Source organism: Phyllostomus hastatus, unplaced genomic scaffold (genome assembly GCF_019186645.2).
Source record: "Phyllostomus hastatus isolate PE091 unplaced genomic scaffold, TTU_PhHast_1.1 phas_contig_147, whole genome shotgun sequence".
Taxonomy (NCBI): Eukaryota; Metazoa; Chordata; class Mammalia; order Chiroptera; family Phyllostomidae; genus Phyllostomus; species Phyllostomus hastatus.
The window spans coordinates 171,316-187,289 of NW_025333603.1; positions in this window are offsets into that span (position 1 = coordinate 171,316).

The following is a 15,974-nucleotide window of genomic DNA, read 5'->3' on the forward strand; positions in this document are numbered from 1 at the left end:
ATTTCAAATTATTTTACACTACTTTTCTCCCCATTAGGACAATTATTGAAGAGGATTCCCTGGATTTAAAACAAATAAATACATTCAAAGACACACTGAGAGGCTTTAGGGGATGTTAAAATCAATGCTGATTACTAGAAGCACATGTGCATTACACAACTGTTCCTATTTCTAAACAAACCACTTATGAACTACAAATAAAATATTTTATCTCAAGTAAGACAATTTTAAAAGTGTTCATGGAGTGTTGTATGTGTGCTTCAGGTGCATTAATGAAAGGTCCGTGAGTCATAGCATCAATTTAATGATGAAAAGGAAAAATAAACTAAACATATTAAACTAAAATACAGAGTCAATTTGGATTATTACTAACACTTTGTTTATTTCTGAATACATTTTATTGATTATGCTATTACAGTTGTCCCAATTTTTCCCCTTTTGCCACCATTCACCCAATACACCCCTTTCCCTCTGACAATCCCCACCCTTAGTTCATGTCCAGAGGTTGTGCATATAGGTTCCTTGGCTACTCCATTTCCTATACTGTTCTTAACATCACCCTGTCTATTCTGTACCTACAAATTTGCACTTCTTAATCCATGCACCTTTTTCCCCCATTCTCCCCTTCCCCCCTCCAGTCTGATAACCCTGCAAATGATCTCCATATCTATCATTGTGTTTCTGTTTTATTTGTTTGCTTAGCTTGTTTTTTAGATTCAATTGTTGATAGCTGTGAATTGATTGTCATTTGAATGGGCAGAGTTTTGATCATCTTCTTTTCTTAAATAAGTTCCTTTAACATTTCATATAATAAGGCCTTGGTGATGATGAACTCCTTTAGATTTACATTGTCTGGGAAGCACTTTATCGACCATTCAATTCTAAATGATAGCTTTGCTGGATACAGTAATCTAGGTTGTGGGTTCTTATTCTTCATCACTTTGAACACTTCTTGCCAGTTCCTTCTACCCTGCAAAGTTTCTTTTGAGAAATCAGAAGGTAACTCTCTGCTTTTCTCTTCCTGCTTTTAAGATTCTCTCTTTATCTTTAAACTTTGGCATTTTAATTAGGATATGCCCTGGAGTGGTCCTCTTTCTGTCCATCTTGTTTGGGCCTCTCTGTGCTTCCTGGACTTCTATGTCTATTTCCTTCACCAAATTAGGTTAAGTTTTCTTTCATTAGTTTTTCAAATGAGACTTCAATTTCTTGATCTTTCTCTTCTTTCAACATTCTTATGATTCAAATGTCAGTGCATTTGAACTTGTCCCAGAGGCTCCTTAGCTTATCCTCCTACTTTTGGATTCTTTTTTCTTCATGCTGCTCTGATTGAATTGTTTTTCATCCTTATGTTACAAATCATTTATTTGATTATTGGCTTCCTCCACTCCACTGTTGGTTCCCTGTAATATTCCTTTATTTCACTTACTGTAGTATCATTTTTGCATGCGTCTTTCTTATGCTGTTGAAGTACCCAATGAGTTCCTTAGGCATCCTAATGACCAGTGTTTTGAACTCTGCATCTGATAGATTGCTTATCTCCATTTTGTTTCATTCTTTTTGTGGAGTTTTGTTCTGGTCTTTCATTTGGGCCATATTTCTTTGTCTCCTCATTTTCACAGTTTCTGTGTTTCTTCCTACATATTAGGTAGAGCTGCTTTGACTCCTTGTTTTAGTAGCATTGCCTATGGTAGAAAAGCGCACAGGTTAATTGGATGAGGTGGATCCTTAGGTAATCACCACGGCAGGGAAACCATGTGAACCAGGTTGATGGAGTCCCAGATATGGTGTCCCCACTCTGTGGCTTTGTGTGGGTGAAGTCTCAGAAAGGAGACAATGCCTCTGTTTGGCCTCTGAAGTTTTGTCTAGGAGAAAGCTGTCCCCTGGCACTTGTGCTGATGTCAGACATTTTGGTTTCTCTCTGTATGCCACTGGTGCCCTGTCAGCTTCCACCCTGGTGCCGAAGCCCAGAGGGAATGAGTCGGCTTAAGTCCTAAGTCCACTGCAGGCCCTTTAAAAGGAGACTCCTCAGTATCCCGCAATTTCCTTTGGTGCCCCAAACCCCTCTGCTTTTTACAGCCAGAAGTTATGGAGATGTATGTTGCTGGCACTGCAACCCTGGGCTCTGTGGTCTGGTATAGGGCTGGGATCTCTCTCCTGAGGTAACCCTCCAGATTTTTATCTACCACTGGTGGGTGTGGGACCACCCATTCTGTGTCTCCATGTCTCAGCTTCTCCTACCCATCTCAATGAGTGTGCCTTCTTTAATTTCTTCACTTTTGGACCTCCATGCAGCTTGATTTTCTGACAATTCTGGGTGATAGTTGTTTTATAGTCACAATTTTTGCTGTGGTTGTGTGAGGAGGTGAGCGATGTTTACCTGTGCATGCATTATGACCCTTGATATTACCAACATCTTTAAAAAACAGAATATGACAGAAAATAACCTGAGTGCAAGGAACACAGGGTAACTTTTATTTATATATATAATGTGTATATACTGATTCATGTGTTGATCAAGCATTTTGACCAATAAAATCTATTTATTAGTCAAATAAAATCTATTTGGTCAAAACATAGATTTTGATCAAAATCATTTATTGGTCAAAATGTTTGATAAACACAGTTCTAAACATCCAATCATTGACTGAATTTCAACTCATCTTATTACACCAGAAAGAAGCAATGAGTTTTTCTTCATAATCACAGAATTTTGCTACTTTATATTCACTCTGGAAAAAGATATGAACACTATTAAAATCTCCAAAATAACCCCAAGTGACTAAAAATAGAATCATTTCTTCACATGTTTATTGAGAGAATTTGATGAATGCATTTTGAGGTACATGAAATCATCAAAAGGTAAACTGAATCAAGGAGAAATGCATGTACAACAGCCTGAAACAGTAAGGTTGTGGCTAGTCAATCTTTATTTTCAGAAACTTTACTGGTAAATAGGTATGAAAAAAACAACAACAACAAAAGAAAAACAAGAAACTATTGATTCTTATGTCACTGTCCTCCATATCTAGAAAAAAGTAACAACTTGCTTAGATAATAAAACAGAGCAGCACCTACTAAGGAGTTAAAACTAAGGAGAAACAGGATGTAATAAAAAATACCCCAGAAACTCCTCTACATCTCCTATAAAGCTTAGCATGGATTTTCATCTCTCATCTTGATGACATATGTACTAGATTGCCTGTGGCCATAGTCACGTGACACAAGGAGACTGACATCCCTTTCTTAATTACTCTAATATAGCTAATTTTATAACTTTCTTGAGTACCAGGGAGAGTTGGGTCATATAAAATTTATAATCTTAAAACACTTGAATGTTCCCACATCAAAACGCTGATGATAGAAAAAGCATGCAGGAAATGAGGGAGGTGAAACACCTTTGTTCTGGCTCACAACCACTCTAGGCCAACACTCCCCAGGAAAGGTGGCACACAGAACACCCCCTGCTATTTACACTATTTTTCTCCCTCTTTACTTTTTTCTGTGTACAGATAAGTCCATGTAATTTCAAGGCCCATATGCTGTGACTTAACTGAGGTTTTCCTCAGAGCCCTAGAGTTAAAGGCACCATTCTGTCATCACACGTGTTAGGGAGCTGCGTGTCAAGCATCAACAGCACTGTCTATTGTCATGGCTTTTACTGAGACACAAATAATAAGAGTAATTTAGATTTCAGAGATTCAGTCCATTATTTGACAGATGAGAAGACTGAGGACCAGAGAGGGAAGGTGACCACTTTAAGATAAGTTACATGTTGCGGGCCACCCTGCCTGGTCTCAAGAAGCTGTAACCCCCCGTGACTTAGGCTGAGTGAAAGACCTCCAGACCAGGATCCACTGAAGGAGACAAAACTTATTTCCCTGGTATGAACGCTGCCTGTTCATATCCCTCATTCCTCATGCTTGAACGTCAGTCAATGACGGGTAACAATTCTTTTTGATAGAGAATGAACGTAAGACAGATGCGTTCACGAAGGAATGACAAGGACAAGACTCACAGGGCTGTGGAAATAACAGGGTGATCAACATCAATCACCAATTTTGCCAATGCCTGAGTCCTTGAGAAATCCAAGTCTCCCAGATGCCTTTTTCTCCTCTGCCCAACTCAGGCCCATTGGAAGTAACAGGGGCAGTACAGCCCAGACCAGAAACGGTGGACTCCCAGGGTAATCAGGCCTAAGACATAGAATATGAAAGACCCTGTGAAATCTGCTTGCTGGAGGATGCTCTTTATTTAGAATATGAAGTCATGGGTAGGAAACAGAACTAAGCTTTAAGTCCTATAGTTTTTTTAAATGATAAAACCCCAAAATCTCTGGCTTAGGATCCCAGTAGGAAGTCTGCCAGCACCTTTCAAAAGCTAACTACTTGTAATTTGCAAACTGTATTGGTATTCAAGAATAAAACCCTGCTTCTGCAGGGGGATGAGGCACACCCCATGAGAGGGAGTGGCCATGGCACCCTGCAGGAGAGAGGGCTGCCAAGCGGCACCATCCAGGAGACAGGGTGGCCAAGGCGCTCCCCACGTGAGGAGTGGCCATTCTGTCCCAATTCCCCCAAAGGACCTGGTTGTCCCTGTGTATGTTTTTCTCGTGTTTCTACGAACCACCCACAGTGTTCCGTGCTCACTGCAAGCAGGTAGGCACTCGACAGTTACCCAGAAAGCTGTAACCATGCCTCTGATTTATGTCATATTTAATGGGGGGAGGAGAGAGATAAGATTTAGCTTCTCGCCTCAATTCAGTCTGACACGGTTCAAAAAGAAAAATGATGCTGCTGTGGGATGAAGTCAGGAGTGTAAATACATGGAGTCACCATGGAGAGAGAGTTTTGCCTAGGGCATCCAGGGAAAGCTTTATAGAGGAGGATACGTTTGAGTTGGATCCTCAAAAACAAATAGCATTTCTTCAGGGCTTTTTATACCAACTGACATGGCCTGAACAAGAACTTAAACAAAGCATATGGAAGGCTGTTGTGTATTCTGGATGTTAAAGTCTTTAAATCTTTAAACAAAGTATTGTCACCACAGCCCATATCTATTGATACCAGCTCTGAAATAATGTGAAGAAAATGGTAAGTGAACATAACACCTTTCTTTGAAATAAAGCATTTCTACTTGATTCAACTAGAAACCAACTATCAATTATGAATATTTCATGCAAGTATATAGAATTCAACAGGTCTCGGTCAACAGGGCTCGGCAATGACCCACATGTCATTACAAGGAAGTATACACTGACTTCAAGAACAGCACCAAATCTCACCATAGTATTCAAAACAGTAGTTTTGGAAAACACTTACAGAGAAAACTAGAACATGCCCAATTATAAAAATCACTTCTTATTAAAAGAACTGTATATAAGAATATACAGTTCTATACTGACATACATATACTTCACTCAGCTCGTAAGAACAATATGATCACTGACACAAAAATAACTTTAAAATATAAAGACTTAGCTAACTAACCAAAATATGCTACTACCAACTAACTTTGCATAATTCATAACAGACTGCCACTTTATTCAAGGGCTTACTGGGACTTTGAAGTGCTTCATCTCTCAGGAATTCCACCTACTGAGTTTGTTTGGGTTCAGGAAAGAGATGAGATAAATTTGGTTAACTGAGTACAGTTCCCTACTTAAAAGGTAAGCCTGGCTTCTTTCTTTCATTTCTTTTTTCTCTGAATGAACTCTCATCTACATAATTTTAAAAGGAGCATGATAGTGGATTCTACTAAGAACTAAGAGGCAGCCTAAGTGGTGTACTTAGAATTAAAGTAATATAATTTATTTTAATAAGTTAATTTGATAATTGGGAATGTTTTAGTGCTGAAGGATAATTTCCTCTTGTATAAATCACATAAATAACACAATGCTTATCATTTCCCCTTTAGGCAGTTTACCTTTGAACCAAATCAACGTGATCATGCAACAGAGTACAAGTACACAACCATGGAGTCATGTTTTCAAAAAGCATGGACTTTGAAGGCAAATAGATCATGGCCTGAATTCCATTTCACTCCTTCCTAGCTGTATTATCTAGGCCAAGTTATGTGATTCTTTGGCTTTAGTATCCATAATATCAAAATAGGAACAGTAACATATATAAACTTTTGCAAAAGTGTTTGTGAGCAACAAGGTAGGGTTGCACACAGACTATAGTCTTGTGTGTAAGACATGCTGGAACTTGTTACTTCTTTTATTACTAATGTGAAATTCTACTTAAAAAAGTAATAAATAGCATCTCAAAAGTGTAAATTTGTGGTTTAATATCCAAAATCAATCTAATTACTAACCACACTAAAAAATAACCACATTAATACAATAAAAGATAAACACCACATATCATCTCAATGACCCAGAAAAAGCATATGGCAAACTCTAACATGCTTTTATGATAAAACATACAATAAACTAGTCAATAGTCAACTGTAACATTAAAACTACAATGTTTTCACTATTGAGCCTAGCAGTTTATTCAGGTTACATTTCTTATTCATTTTTTGTCTTCCAAGAATTAATGATTACCTCTTTTGTTGTTTGATTTTCTATATTCTTCCTTAACTCTTCAAAAGTCATCTCTAAATAATACTTTCACAAGGTCAAATTCAAAATATGAACATGTCTTTATTATTTCTTTTTCTGGAGACATGCCTATTAAAGCTCTTTTCCTCTAGCTCCTGTTCAGAAGGCTATTGTCAGGTCTGCCCTATGGCTGCCATCCTGGGGTTTTTTCCTTTGCTGGGGTCTCACATTAAAGTCCCAGAATGATGAGACATGGAGATTATATAGGTTTACATCATTCTAGGTTTATCCCATTAACCAAAGTAACATATCCTCCAGTAACTTTTTAGGCAGGCATTTTTATGAAGTGATTTTTTTTATAATATGTACTGAAAAGTCTTCATTCTCTCTTTACGGTTTTTTGTAACACAGCATTACTAAAACATAATTTCTATGCCATAGAATTTACCCATTTAAAGTATACAATTCAATGGGTTTTGGTGTATTTGCAAAGGTGTGCATCTTTTGCCCTCAACTATACTCAGAGCATTTCAACACTGCCAAAAGGAAACCCCTTATTCATTATTTTCACTTCACCCCACACCAATCTCTATGGACTAAGCTATTCTGGACAGTAAGTGGCCTTTTGTGTCTGGCTTCCTCAAGGGAGTGAGAGTGTTGGGGATGTATCCATTGTAAAACACGTGTCAGTAAGCCATTTCCACTGTTTGGTTATTTTGAGTAATGTTTGTATGAACGTTCATGTACAAGTCTTCCTGTGAAAAGATATTTTGATTTTTCAGGGATAAACACCTAGCAATGAAATGCTTGGATTACATGATATCCTTTAAGGTTTTGAGGAACTACCAGACCATTTCCCAGAACTGTTTCATCATTTTGAATTCCCACCAGCAATAATTTATAGCATTTCATTTTGTCTACCTTCTCACCAATACTTCAATTGTATGTTTTCTATTATAGCCATTCTAGTAGGTATGATACCCCATTGTGGTTTTGATTTCCATTTCCCTAATAACTAATGCTGTTCAGCATGCTTTCATAGGCTTACTGGACATTCATATATCTTCTTCAAAAAAATGACTATTTAAGTCTTTTGCTCATTTTAATATGCTTATTTACCCTTTTATTATTAAGTTTTAGAAGTTATTTAAGGATAGCAATCCCTTATCAGCTCTATTATTTGAAAATATTTTCTTCTATCCTGTAGGTTTTGTCACTTTCTTGATGGGTTAATTTGCAATTCATAGTTTTTCAATGAAGTCAAATCAATCAAATTATTTCATTTATTGCTTGTGCTTTAGGTGCTGTGTCTCAGAAATCATTGCCTAACCCAAAACTGTGAAGATTTACGCCCAAAGTTTCCTCTAAGTATTAACACTGGATAAGCTTTAACACTGGATATGACACTCTTTGAACTAATTTTTCTGCACAATGTGCAATAAAGTTCCAAAATTTCTCTTTCTGCATATGGATCTCCAATTGTTCCTACCTCATTTGTTGAAAAGACTATTTCCCCCATTGAATTGCCTTGGCCCCCTTGTCAAATTTACTTTTATTCTTAATTGGTAGTTTGGCTAGGTATTCATTCCAAAACTATTTATTGAGCCCTCATTAATTTCCAGGCAGGTTCTAATCTCTGGGTGTGCAGTGGTCAAAAGACTGAAGTTCCTCCACATCAGACACAGTCAGTGCTTTAGACCTTTCACAGTGCCCCACAGCACTTCTCCTCCCTGCCACAGACTGCACCTGGAAAGTGCCAGGGAATCAATGTCTTCTGGTAGCATCCCTCAACCAATGACTGAGGGAAGCTGACTTGTGTACTTACCCCAGTTCTCTGGGACCTGCTGCACAAGTAGGGCCTCAACATGTATTTGTTGAATGGATGGGTATGTGATAAACACTGGGTCCCAGCTTATATTTCCTGTACACTGGTTGTGTGGCTATATGCATAATACACACTATTAGATAATGAGCACTCAAAGAAGAACTAGTCTCTATTCTGGAGTTGTTCCTGCTTTCCACTGCCATGGTCATCTCTGGTTCTGCCTGACTCCCTAAGCAGCAGTCTCCGCCTTTTGGGAAGATTTCTCCTCATGCCCCTCTCAGCTTTCCTTAGTGTCTCCAACACCAATTAGAAAATGTCTATAACTCACCTGGCACTCTGCATGTTGGCATCTGGATCCCCCACCCCTAACAAGTCTCATGCCTCCTCTTGAATCTGCCATTGCCAAGTACCAGTTGATGATTGCCCAGACAGAAGCCATCTGCTGGTTATTAAGGAAAGTTAAATTAGCAAAGGAGCTCCGGGGAAGTTCAGCAAAAAAAGAGCACCATATGCATAGACAATTGGCAACCAGTGGGTCCCTCTGACGTAGGTTCATGATGGCTTCACTGGAGATTACTCAGCTTATTGGCTCATGGGAAGCCCTTCTGATAAAATCTCCTCCTGCTCTTCCCTAGAGCAAAGGTGACTTCAGAGCACTTCATTATCTACCACTGTCTTTCACTCTCTCTGAACCACAGTTTCATCTGGGATGGAGGTGGGCTGGCCTAAGGGCTGGGTTTAGTTCAATCATGCAGTACTTTTTCAACTTTGTATTGGGTAGCCAATGGTGAGTGGAACAGACACCATCCTTGTTCTCTGGGGACTTGAGATTATCATGATGGTAAAAGCCAGGGTCTGGATGACAGAGGTTGAAAGCAAGGTAGGAGATCTGATTCATAGTGGTTCTCAGAGGGCAATAAGGGTAAAAACCAAGAATGTGAAAACTAACACTGAGAAACTGAGCCAAAGCTATCCTAGTAAGCCAAGGGCCAGAGGTTGCTGGGACATGGAATGGAAAAAGCAAAATCAGGAGAGAAGCCAAGAGGGTCCCAAGTGACTAGTAATGGGAGGGCTGAAGCTCTCAGAGCTCACTTTTCATGGCCATACATTTCCTGGTGCACAGAGGGGTCAGAGTAAGTTTTGAGAAACAACGTGGGCTTATTCGCATATTCATTCACTCAGCATGTGTTAATTAACTACTATGCACCAGATCTTCTGCTATATGATCCAAGAGATGGACAGACAAATAAGACCTAAGCCAGTAACAAGGTTCTTACAGACTTCTGTCAAAGATAAAGACCCGATACACTCACTAAAATATTAAGACGCTCAGAAAAGATTGTGATTTAGGTATCTGAAATAGAGACAGTTTCTTTGCTTTTACTTTTTAATGTGAAGCACCTTCAGAGAAATGCTATGGAAGGTTAAATTTGAAGACAATTTACTTCATGCTTAGAATTAGAGGGAAGGTAGCATTCCCCCCACCCTGGGCCTCGAAAGCCACATGGAAAATGGACATACACACATGTAGTCAGGAAAAGCTTTAGAGATAATTAAAATGGAAGTTGAAAGGCAGTAGAACATAATGACAAAGAACATGACCATGAAAGTCAAATTGATCAGAGTTGAATCTTGGCCCTGACACTTCAATGTTAAGTGACCTCCAACGAATTATTGAACCTCTCTTGGCTTCACTTTCCTCAGCTGGTTTAGACATTGCTTTTAAAGTGGTTGCAACAGTCCCTCCCACACTGCTTGGAAAATGGGTTTGCCACTCCCCTTCATTGGGAGGACTCTGGCTGCTGTCCTATCAATTTGGGCTGGTTACTTATTTTGACCTGCAGACAGAATGTGGCAAAAGTGATGCTGTGCCAATAAAAGCTAAGAAGTTGTGGCTTCTGCTCTCAGCCTCCTGGAAGCCAGGACCCATGGAAAGACACTCAAAACTAGTCTCCTGAGAGGTGGGAGACCACGTGGAATGAGAGGCCAAGGAAGGGAAAACTAAGGTTTCCCAACAGGCAGCCAGCATCAAGGTCTCAGATGCTAAATGAAACCATCCTCTACCCACCACCCTCTATCAAGTCCCTGAGGGAAGCCCAAATGGAACTGAGATAAGCCTCCTGGCTGAGCTGGAAAGCCCTAACTCCTGACTCACTGAATTGTGAACAATGAAATGGCCATTGTTCTAAGCCTCTGTTTTGAAATTATTTAGATACTGACTGCAGCTGGTCAACAGGACAATGGTCTCATTCATTCTACACACCTCACTACCACAAGAGGAGGCAGAGTTTGGTTAGCAAAAGAGAAACAACTCCATGTGTTCCAGGTGTAAGGAGTGCAGTATGGGAGTTAAGGGCTTACCTTTGCAATTGCTGGGGAAGCCAATGCTGAAGACTCAGGTGAGGAGCTGAAGTGGGTGGGTCTAAAGAGCTTGCCAGACAGTTCATGAAGATCTGTGGGAAGCTCCCACCAATTGTGTTGGCTTGTAACAGCAAAGAAATGGTCCCAAGAGCTTGTCATCTCTGCTCTTACTGTGGCTCCAGCTGGCTCCAGAGGACAATGGTTTCTCCTTCCCTTCTACCTTCTAAATCTTCTGCTACTGCTGCTGCTCATTGGCCAGCTCTAACCTAAAACGGCATGGGGCGGGGATCCTGGTAAATGTAGTCCATGGCTTCTTAGAGTCCTAGGATGGAGTGGCACCAATGTGGACCTGAAGACAAAACACCAAGCCCAAGCTGTGATTTATTAATTGTTAGAAAGTTTTGATTCTCCTATTGAGTTTCCTCAGTTGGACCATACCACTCCCTTATGCCCCCCTCCAAAAAGCCCTGGGTGCCCAAGAATGTCTGTGGGATATCCCCCTCTTTCTTCCCTGAGTGGTAGCACAGACAATACCAGCAGTCCTAGGACAGATTGAAGGGAGTGGAGCAGAATAATCCCAGGTAACAGTGGTCTTTAGGAAAGGCTCCTGCAAAGGAAGTGTTAAAAAGGCTTCTAGTCATAGAAGATCCAGGCCTCCCTCCACAGGGGTTAGCACCTGTCCTTCTCCTGCCACGGGTGACTGGGGTGCATTCATACTGCAATTGTCTGAAGACATACACAGTCTGTGGGCTTAATGGTAGGTATTCACATTGACTTATTCACTCCACAAACATTTTTCAAACTCCTTCCATGAACTGGGAAAGTTGTCCAGGATAAAGAGTATTTTTCCCTCAGTCTGGCAGAAATAAATATCTGTGGGGGATATCCCACAGATATTCTTGGGTACCCAGGGTTTTTTGGAGGGAGGCATAAGGGAGTGGTATAGTCCAACTGAGGAACCTGAACTGGAGAATCAAGGCTTTCTAACAATTTTTCTCTCTAGCCTGGCATAGACAAATAAATTAAAACCTCCAACACACTAATTATATATATATATCCATTTTATATATAGTTATATATATATCTTCGTATCTGTGTATGTCTGTATATCTGTATAGATATACATAGATATACACAGATATATAGATATATATTTGGGGAAAATGTAAAGATGTTCTCCAAGCACCAAATGAGGAAGCAATTCATTCTAGGCGCTTGGGGTGGGATTTACAAAAGCTCAAAGACAAACGGCTTTTTATGCACACTTGTTAAAAATGACTAGGCATTCATAGCTACCAAAGGAGATCAAAGACATTCCATTTGCACCCAAAGGAACAGGCACACAAATGCATACAGTGCAGCCATGAACCCATAAGTGGTCCCGTAGATCTAAGGTCAAGTATGTCGGGTGTAGAGGAGACGGTGCTCAGAGACTGGGCAGAAGGGTAAATTGGGTCAGTCCTTAAAGACACTGACATTTTGTGGAGACTAGATCCTGTTACAATAGTTCCCAAAGTGGATTACATTTGCACCACGGGTTGCACAAGACTTTGTTAGGATGCTGAAATTTTTTTGAACTTCTATTATTGCTACAACAACCATTAAAATGAAATATCCAAATAAACTGCAACAGTGTCAAACAGATTTTCAAAAATAACCAAGTACATCCAATCCCATCACTCTCACCATAGAATACGATTTAGTGCAATAAGACATTTAACACTGGTAATGTAAATATAGTAAATACTTTGTTATTTTAATTCTTCAATTTTTATTGTTTTATCACATACACAATCTATAACTACAGTAAACATGTATTTTATTTACAAACACCTAAATAAATCTATGCTGTGGGTGCCTGCTGAGACATATATACTTACAGATGTGCATAATCAGAGTAGTTGGAGGCCACTGCACACATGAGGGAAAGCCATCAAGGGTTGCACATGAAATAGTGGCTTATCAACACTGGACATTGAACACATCACTCTGGCAACTGTTTGGGAAGTGATTAAGGACAGAACGAATTGAGGTGGGAAACCAGGTAAGAGGATGTGTCAGTGATCATGGCGGGAAGTAAGGATGCCTAAAGCAGTTGTTTTCTGTTGTTTGAAACTCCTGAGATAAAATGCATTTAAGAATACATTTCTGATCCAGCCCAGTATGGCTATATTGGTCATTGTCCCACAAAGGGAAAGGTCACAGTTTCAATCCCAATAAGGGTATAAACCTAGGTTGTGGGTTCAGTCCCCAGTGGGAGAGGGGGTGGAGGGCAAGTAGGAAAAGCAACTGATTGATGTTTCTCTCTCATGTCAATGTTTCTCTCCCTTTCTTTCTCCCTCCCTCTCCCCTCTCTTAGAAGCATACCATTTCTTCCCAAATAACTCGTGCTTTCAGTGGCAGGGATAGAGGCTATACAGAAATTTTTCACTGGAAAAAAAATTTTTTAACTGGGTTTTAAAAGATTATGGGAATTTCTTCTGGAAGAAAAGGATGTGGGGGCATTCCAGCCCGTGGAATCATATATGCCAAAGGCCAAAGCAAGGAGTTTGCTTGGCATGGCCAAGGAAGAGAGATGGAAAGGTTAGCTGGATCCATATCACAAACAGCTAAGAACACCATACTCCACAAGGAATTTGTATCCTGTGGTCAGTGTAACCAATGGGTGACCTCTAGAAAAATACTGGCATAACCACTCTAACCAATGGCCTTAGGTCCGGGACATAGTGGCTGGAAGGAAACAAGAATACAGCAACAGTTCTTCCAGCATTGAAGCACTGGCTTGTCACAGTCATTTTGCATGGTGACCACTTGGAGGTGGTCTCAACCTTATCACATCCCAAAGCTCTCAAACACAGAACTTCAAACAGATTCAACTGAGCATTTGAAATAATTGCATTCTTAGGTGCTGTTCTGTGTTGCCTATCTTTGGGAGAGTACACTTTTTAGAAATTAACAATGTTTCATGGGTTGTCATTAAATATTATTTGGGATTCCTCAGGTCAAATTCTAATCTGTTCTTTTAGCTGTCAGATTGCACCAACGATATTCCATACATATGACTTGGTGATCCCCTGCCAGACAGATAGTATAAATGCCATTTGCTTCACAAATTTCAGTACATCATGTAGCCTAACCCTCACCTCTCCATCTTATAGATTATAAAAATAAGTCTCAAGGGCATTGCCAAAGAAAACAAAATGCAACTGAGAAATTTAAATACCAAGAGCACAAAAGGAGTGTTTAGGAGTGCAGATCACCTGGATCCGAATCCTGTCTTCGCCACTAAATGGACAAATAACTTCAGGCAAGGCCCTTTTCCTCTTTGCCTCAGTTTCCCACGTCACCTTCCTCAGGTTAAATCAGAGTCTAAAAATGCTTTTTAAATGCTTCAATATAAAGAACACATAGACAATAACAAGGGGGGTTGGAGATGGGAGGGAGCAGGGAAGGGCGGAGGGGGTGGACTGGGATGGGGGTAAAAGGCAGAAAACTGTACTTGAAAAATTAAAATTAAAAAATGCTTCAAATGTTGCCAATATTACAAGTGTTAAATGCATTTGGTATTACGATTATAATTTCAAATCTTATATTTTTAATTTTTAGTTCTATTGTACTAATGTAAATATGAACAGCCATTTTTTTCTGTGTAAAATATCCTATTTTATCTTACAAAATCTAATCTTTTCATTATGTTTCTGAATATTTGACCTACTTATTTTAATATCCCTCTCAGATTGCTTTGTTTTCTGTACATCCTGGAATGGGAATTCTTCTCCTCCTCATTCCCCTCCCCTTCCTCCTCCTCCTCCTCCTTCTTCAGCATCTTCTCACTGCTGACATAGTGAACAAATATTTACTGAACTTCTGCTATGGCTGGTCATGTTGATATCACGGTGAACAAAATAGATTTTTTAAAAATCTCTTCCCTTTTGCAGACTACATTCTAGAAGGGAAGAGAGGGAAAGAGAAAGAATAAACAAAACTAAGAGCATGCATGGTGCTAAATGAGAATTTTCACTATAAAGACAAATTAAGCAGGAAGGTGAGGACTTGCAGTTAGACATACAGTGGTCAGGGAAATCCTTTTTGAGAAGATAATTGCTGAGCAAACACTGAAGGAGGTTAGGGAGAGAACTGTGCAGGCGTCCTGGGCAAGAGTCAGGGGTGTGCCTGGCATGGTCAGGGACAGCAGCCTGGCTACAGTGTACTGTCAAAGGGAGAGGCACCGATAAAGTTGCAAAGGCTACCAGAGCCAAAGCATCAAGGAACTCAAAGAGAAGGTGGGCAAATTATGTTACTGCAGTAGGTATGGTTTTCTAAGCATGACACAAAGCTGGTGGGCCTGAAAAAAAGCTTAATAATTCAGATTATATTTAAAACAAATATTTCTCCATGGCAAAAATACTCTAGTCAAAGCCAGAAGGCCAGGAAAAATATGAGGAGAATATTAGGGACATAAATAATAGGTAAAAGTTGAATTGCATTATTATTTTATGATGCAACCAAATCAATAAGGAAAGGACAAATTAACCAGTAGAAAAAAACTGCGTGAAGGTAATGTATTTAAAAAAAGTAAATACAAATGGCTTTAACAAAAATACACACATCACTTTGAGCTTTAAAATGATGTCATTAAAAATAATAAATAATAATATTGAAATCAAATGCAAACAATTTTTCATTAATTCAGTTGGCAAATAATCAGCTCTGAGTTAATAAGTGTGTGGGGAATTGGTATACTTGCAGATAAGCAGTAGAGACTCTGTGTGCAAAATGTGGTCACGTTAATCAGTATTTAAATAAACTTACCCTTTGACTCAATTTTTCTTTTATGAATTCATCCGGTAGGCATACTCACACAAGAATTTAAAATGCAAGTACAAACTCCCTTCCAAAAGCACTGTGTACAATATTAATATGTGAAATTGTCACAGGTGGGCACAGGTAACCAGGTTGTTGGTGATTGGTGCAAAGCATTGAACTGAACACCCAGAGTTTATAGCAAAGAACATGGGAGCACGCCAACTCCAAGAAGAGATTGACCTCATGGGCTGGAGGGACTCTATTCTTATAGGGATCCTTCCTGGCTAGTTTTGCTGGGTTTTTACTGTGCATGTACAAGTAGGTGTATTACTTTAAAGCTACTGTGCATGTGGTCTCCCATGATTTTCCCTGATTGACCACCATGGAAGAGGGTCCCACAATGCTACCGAATTGACCCCCCCTTCTTCTAGGGTCCCT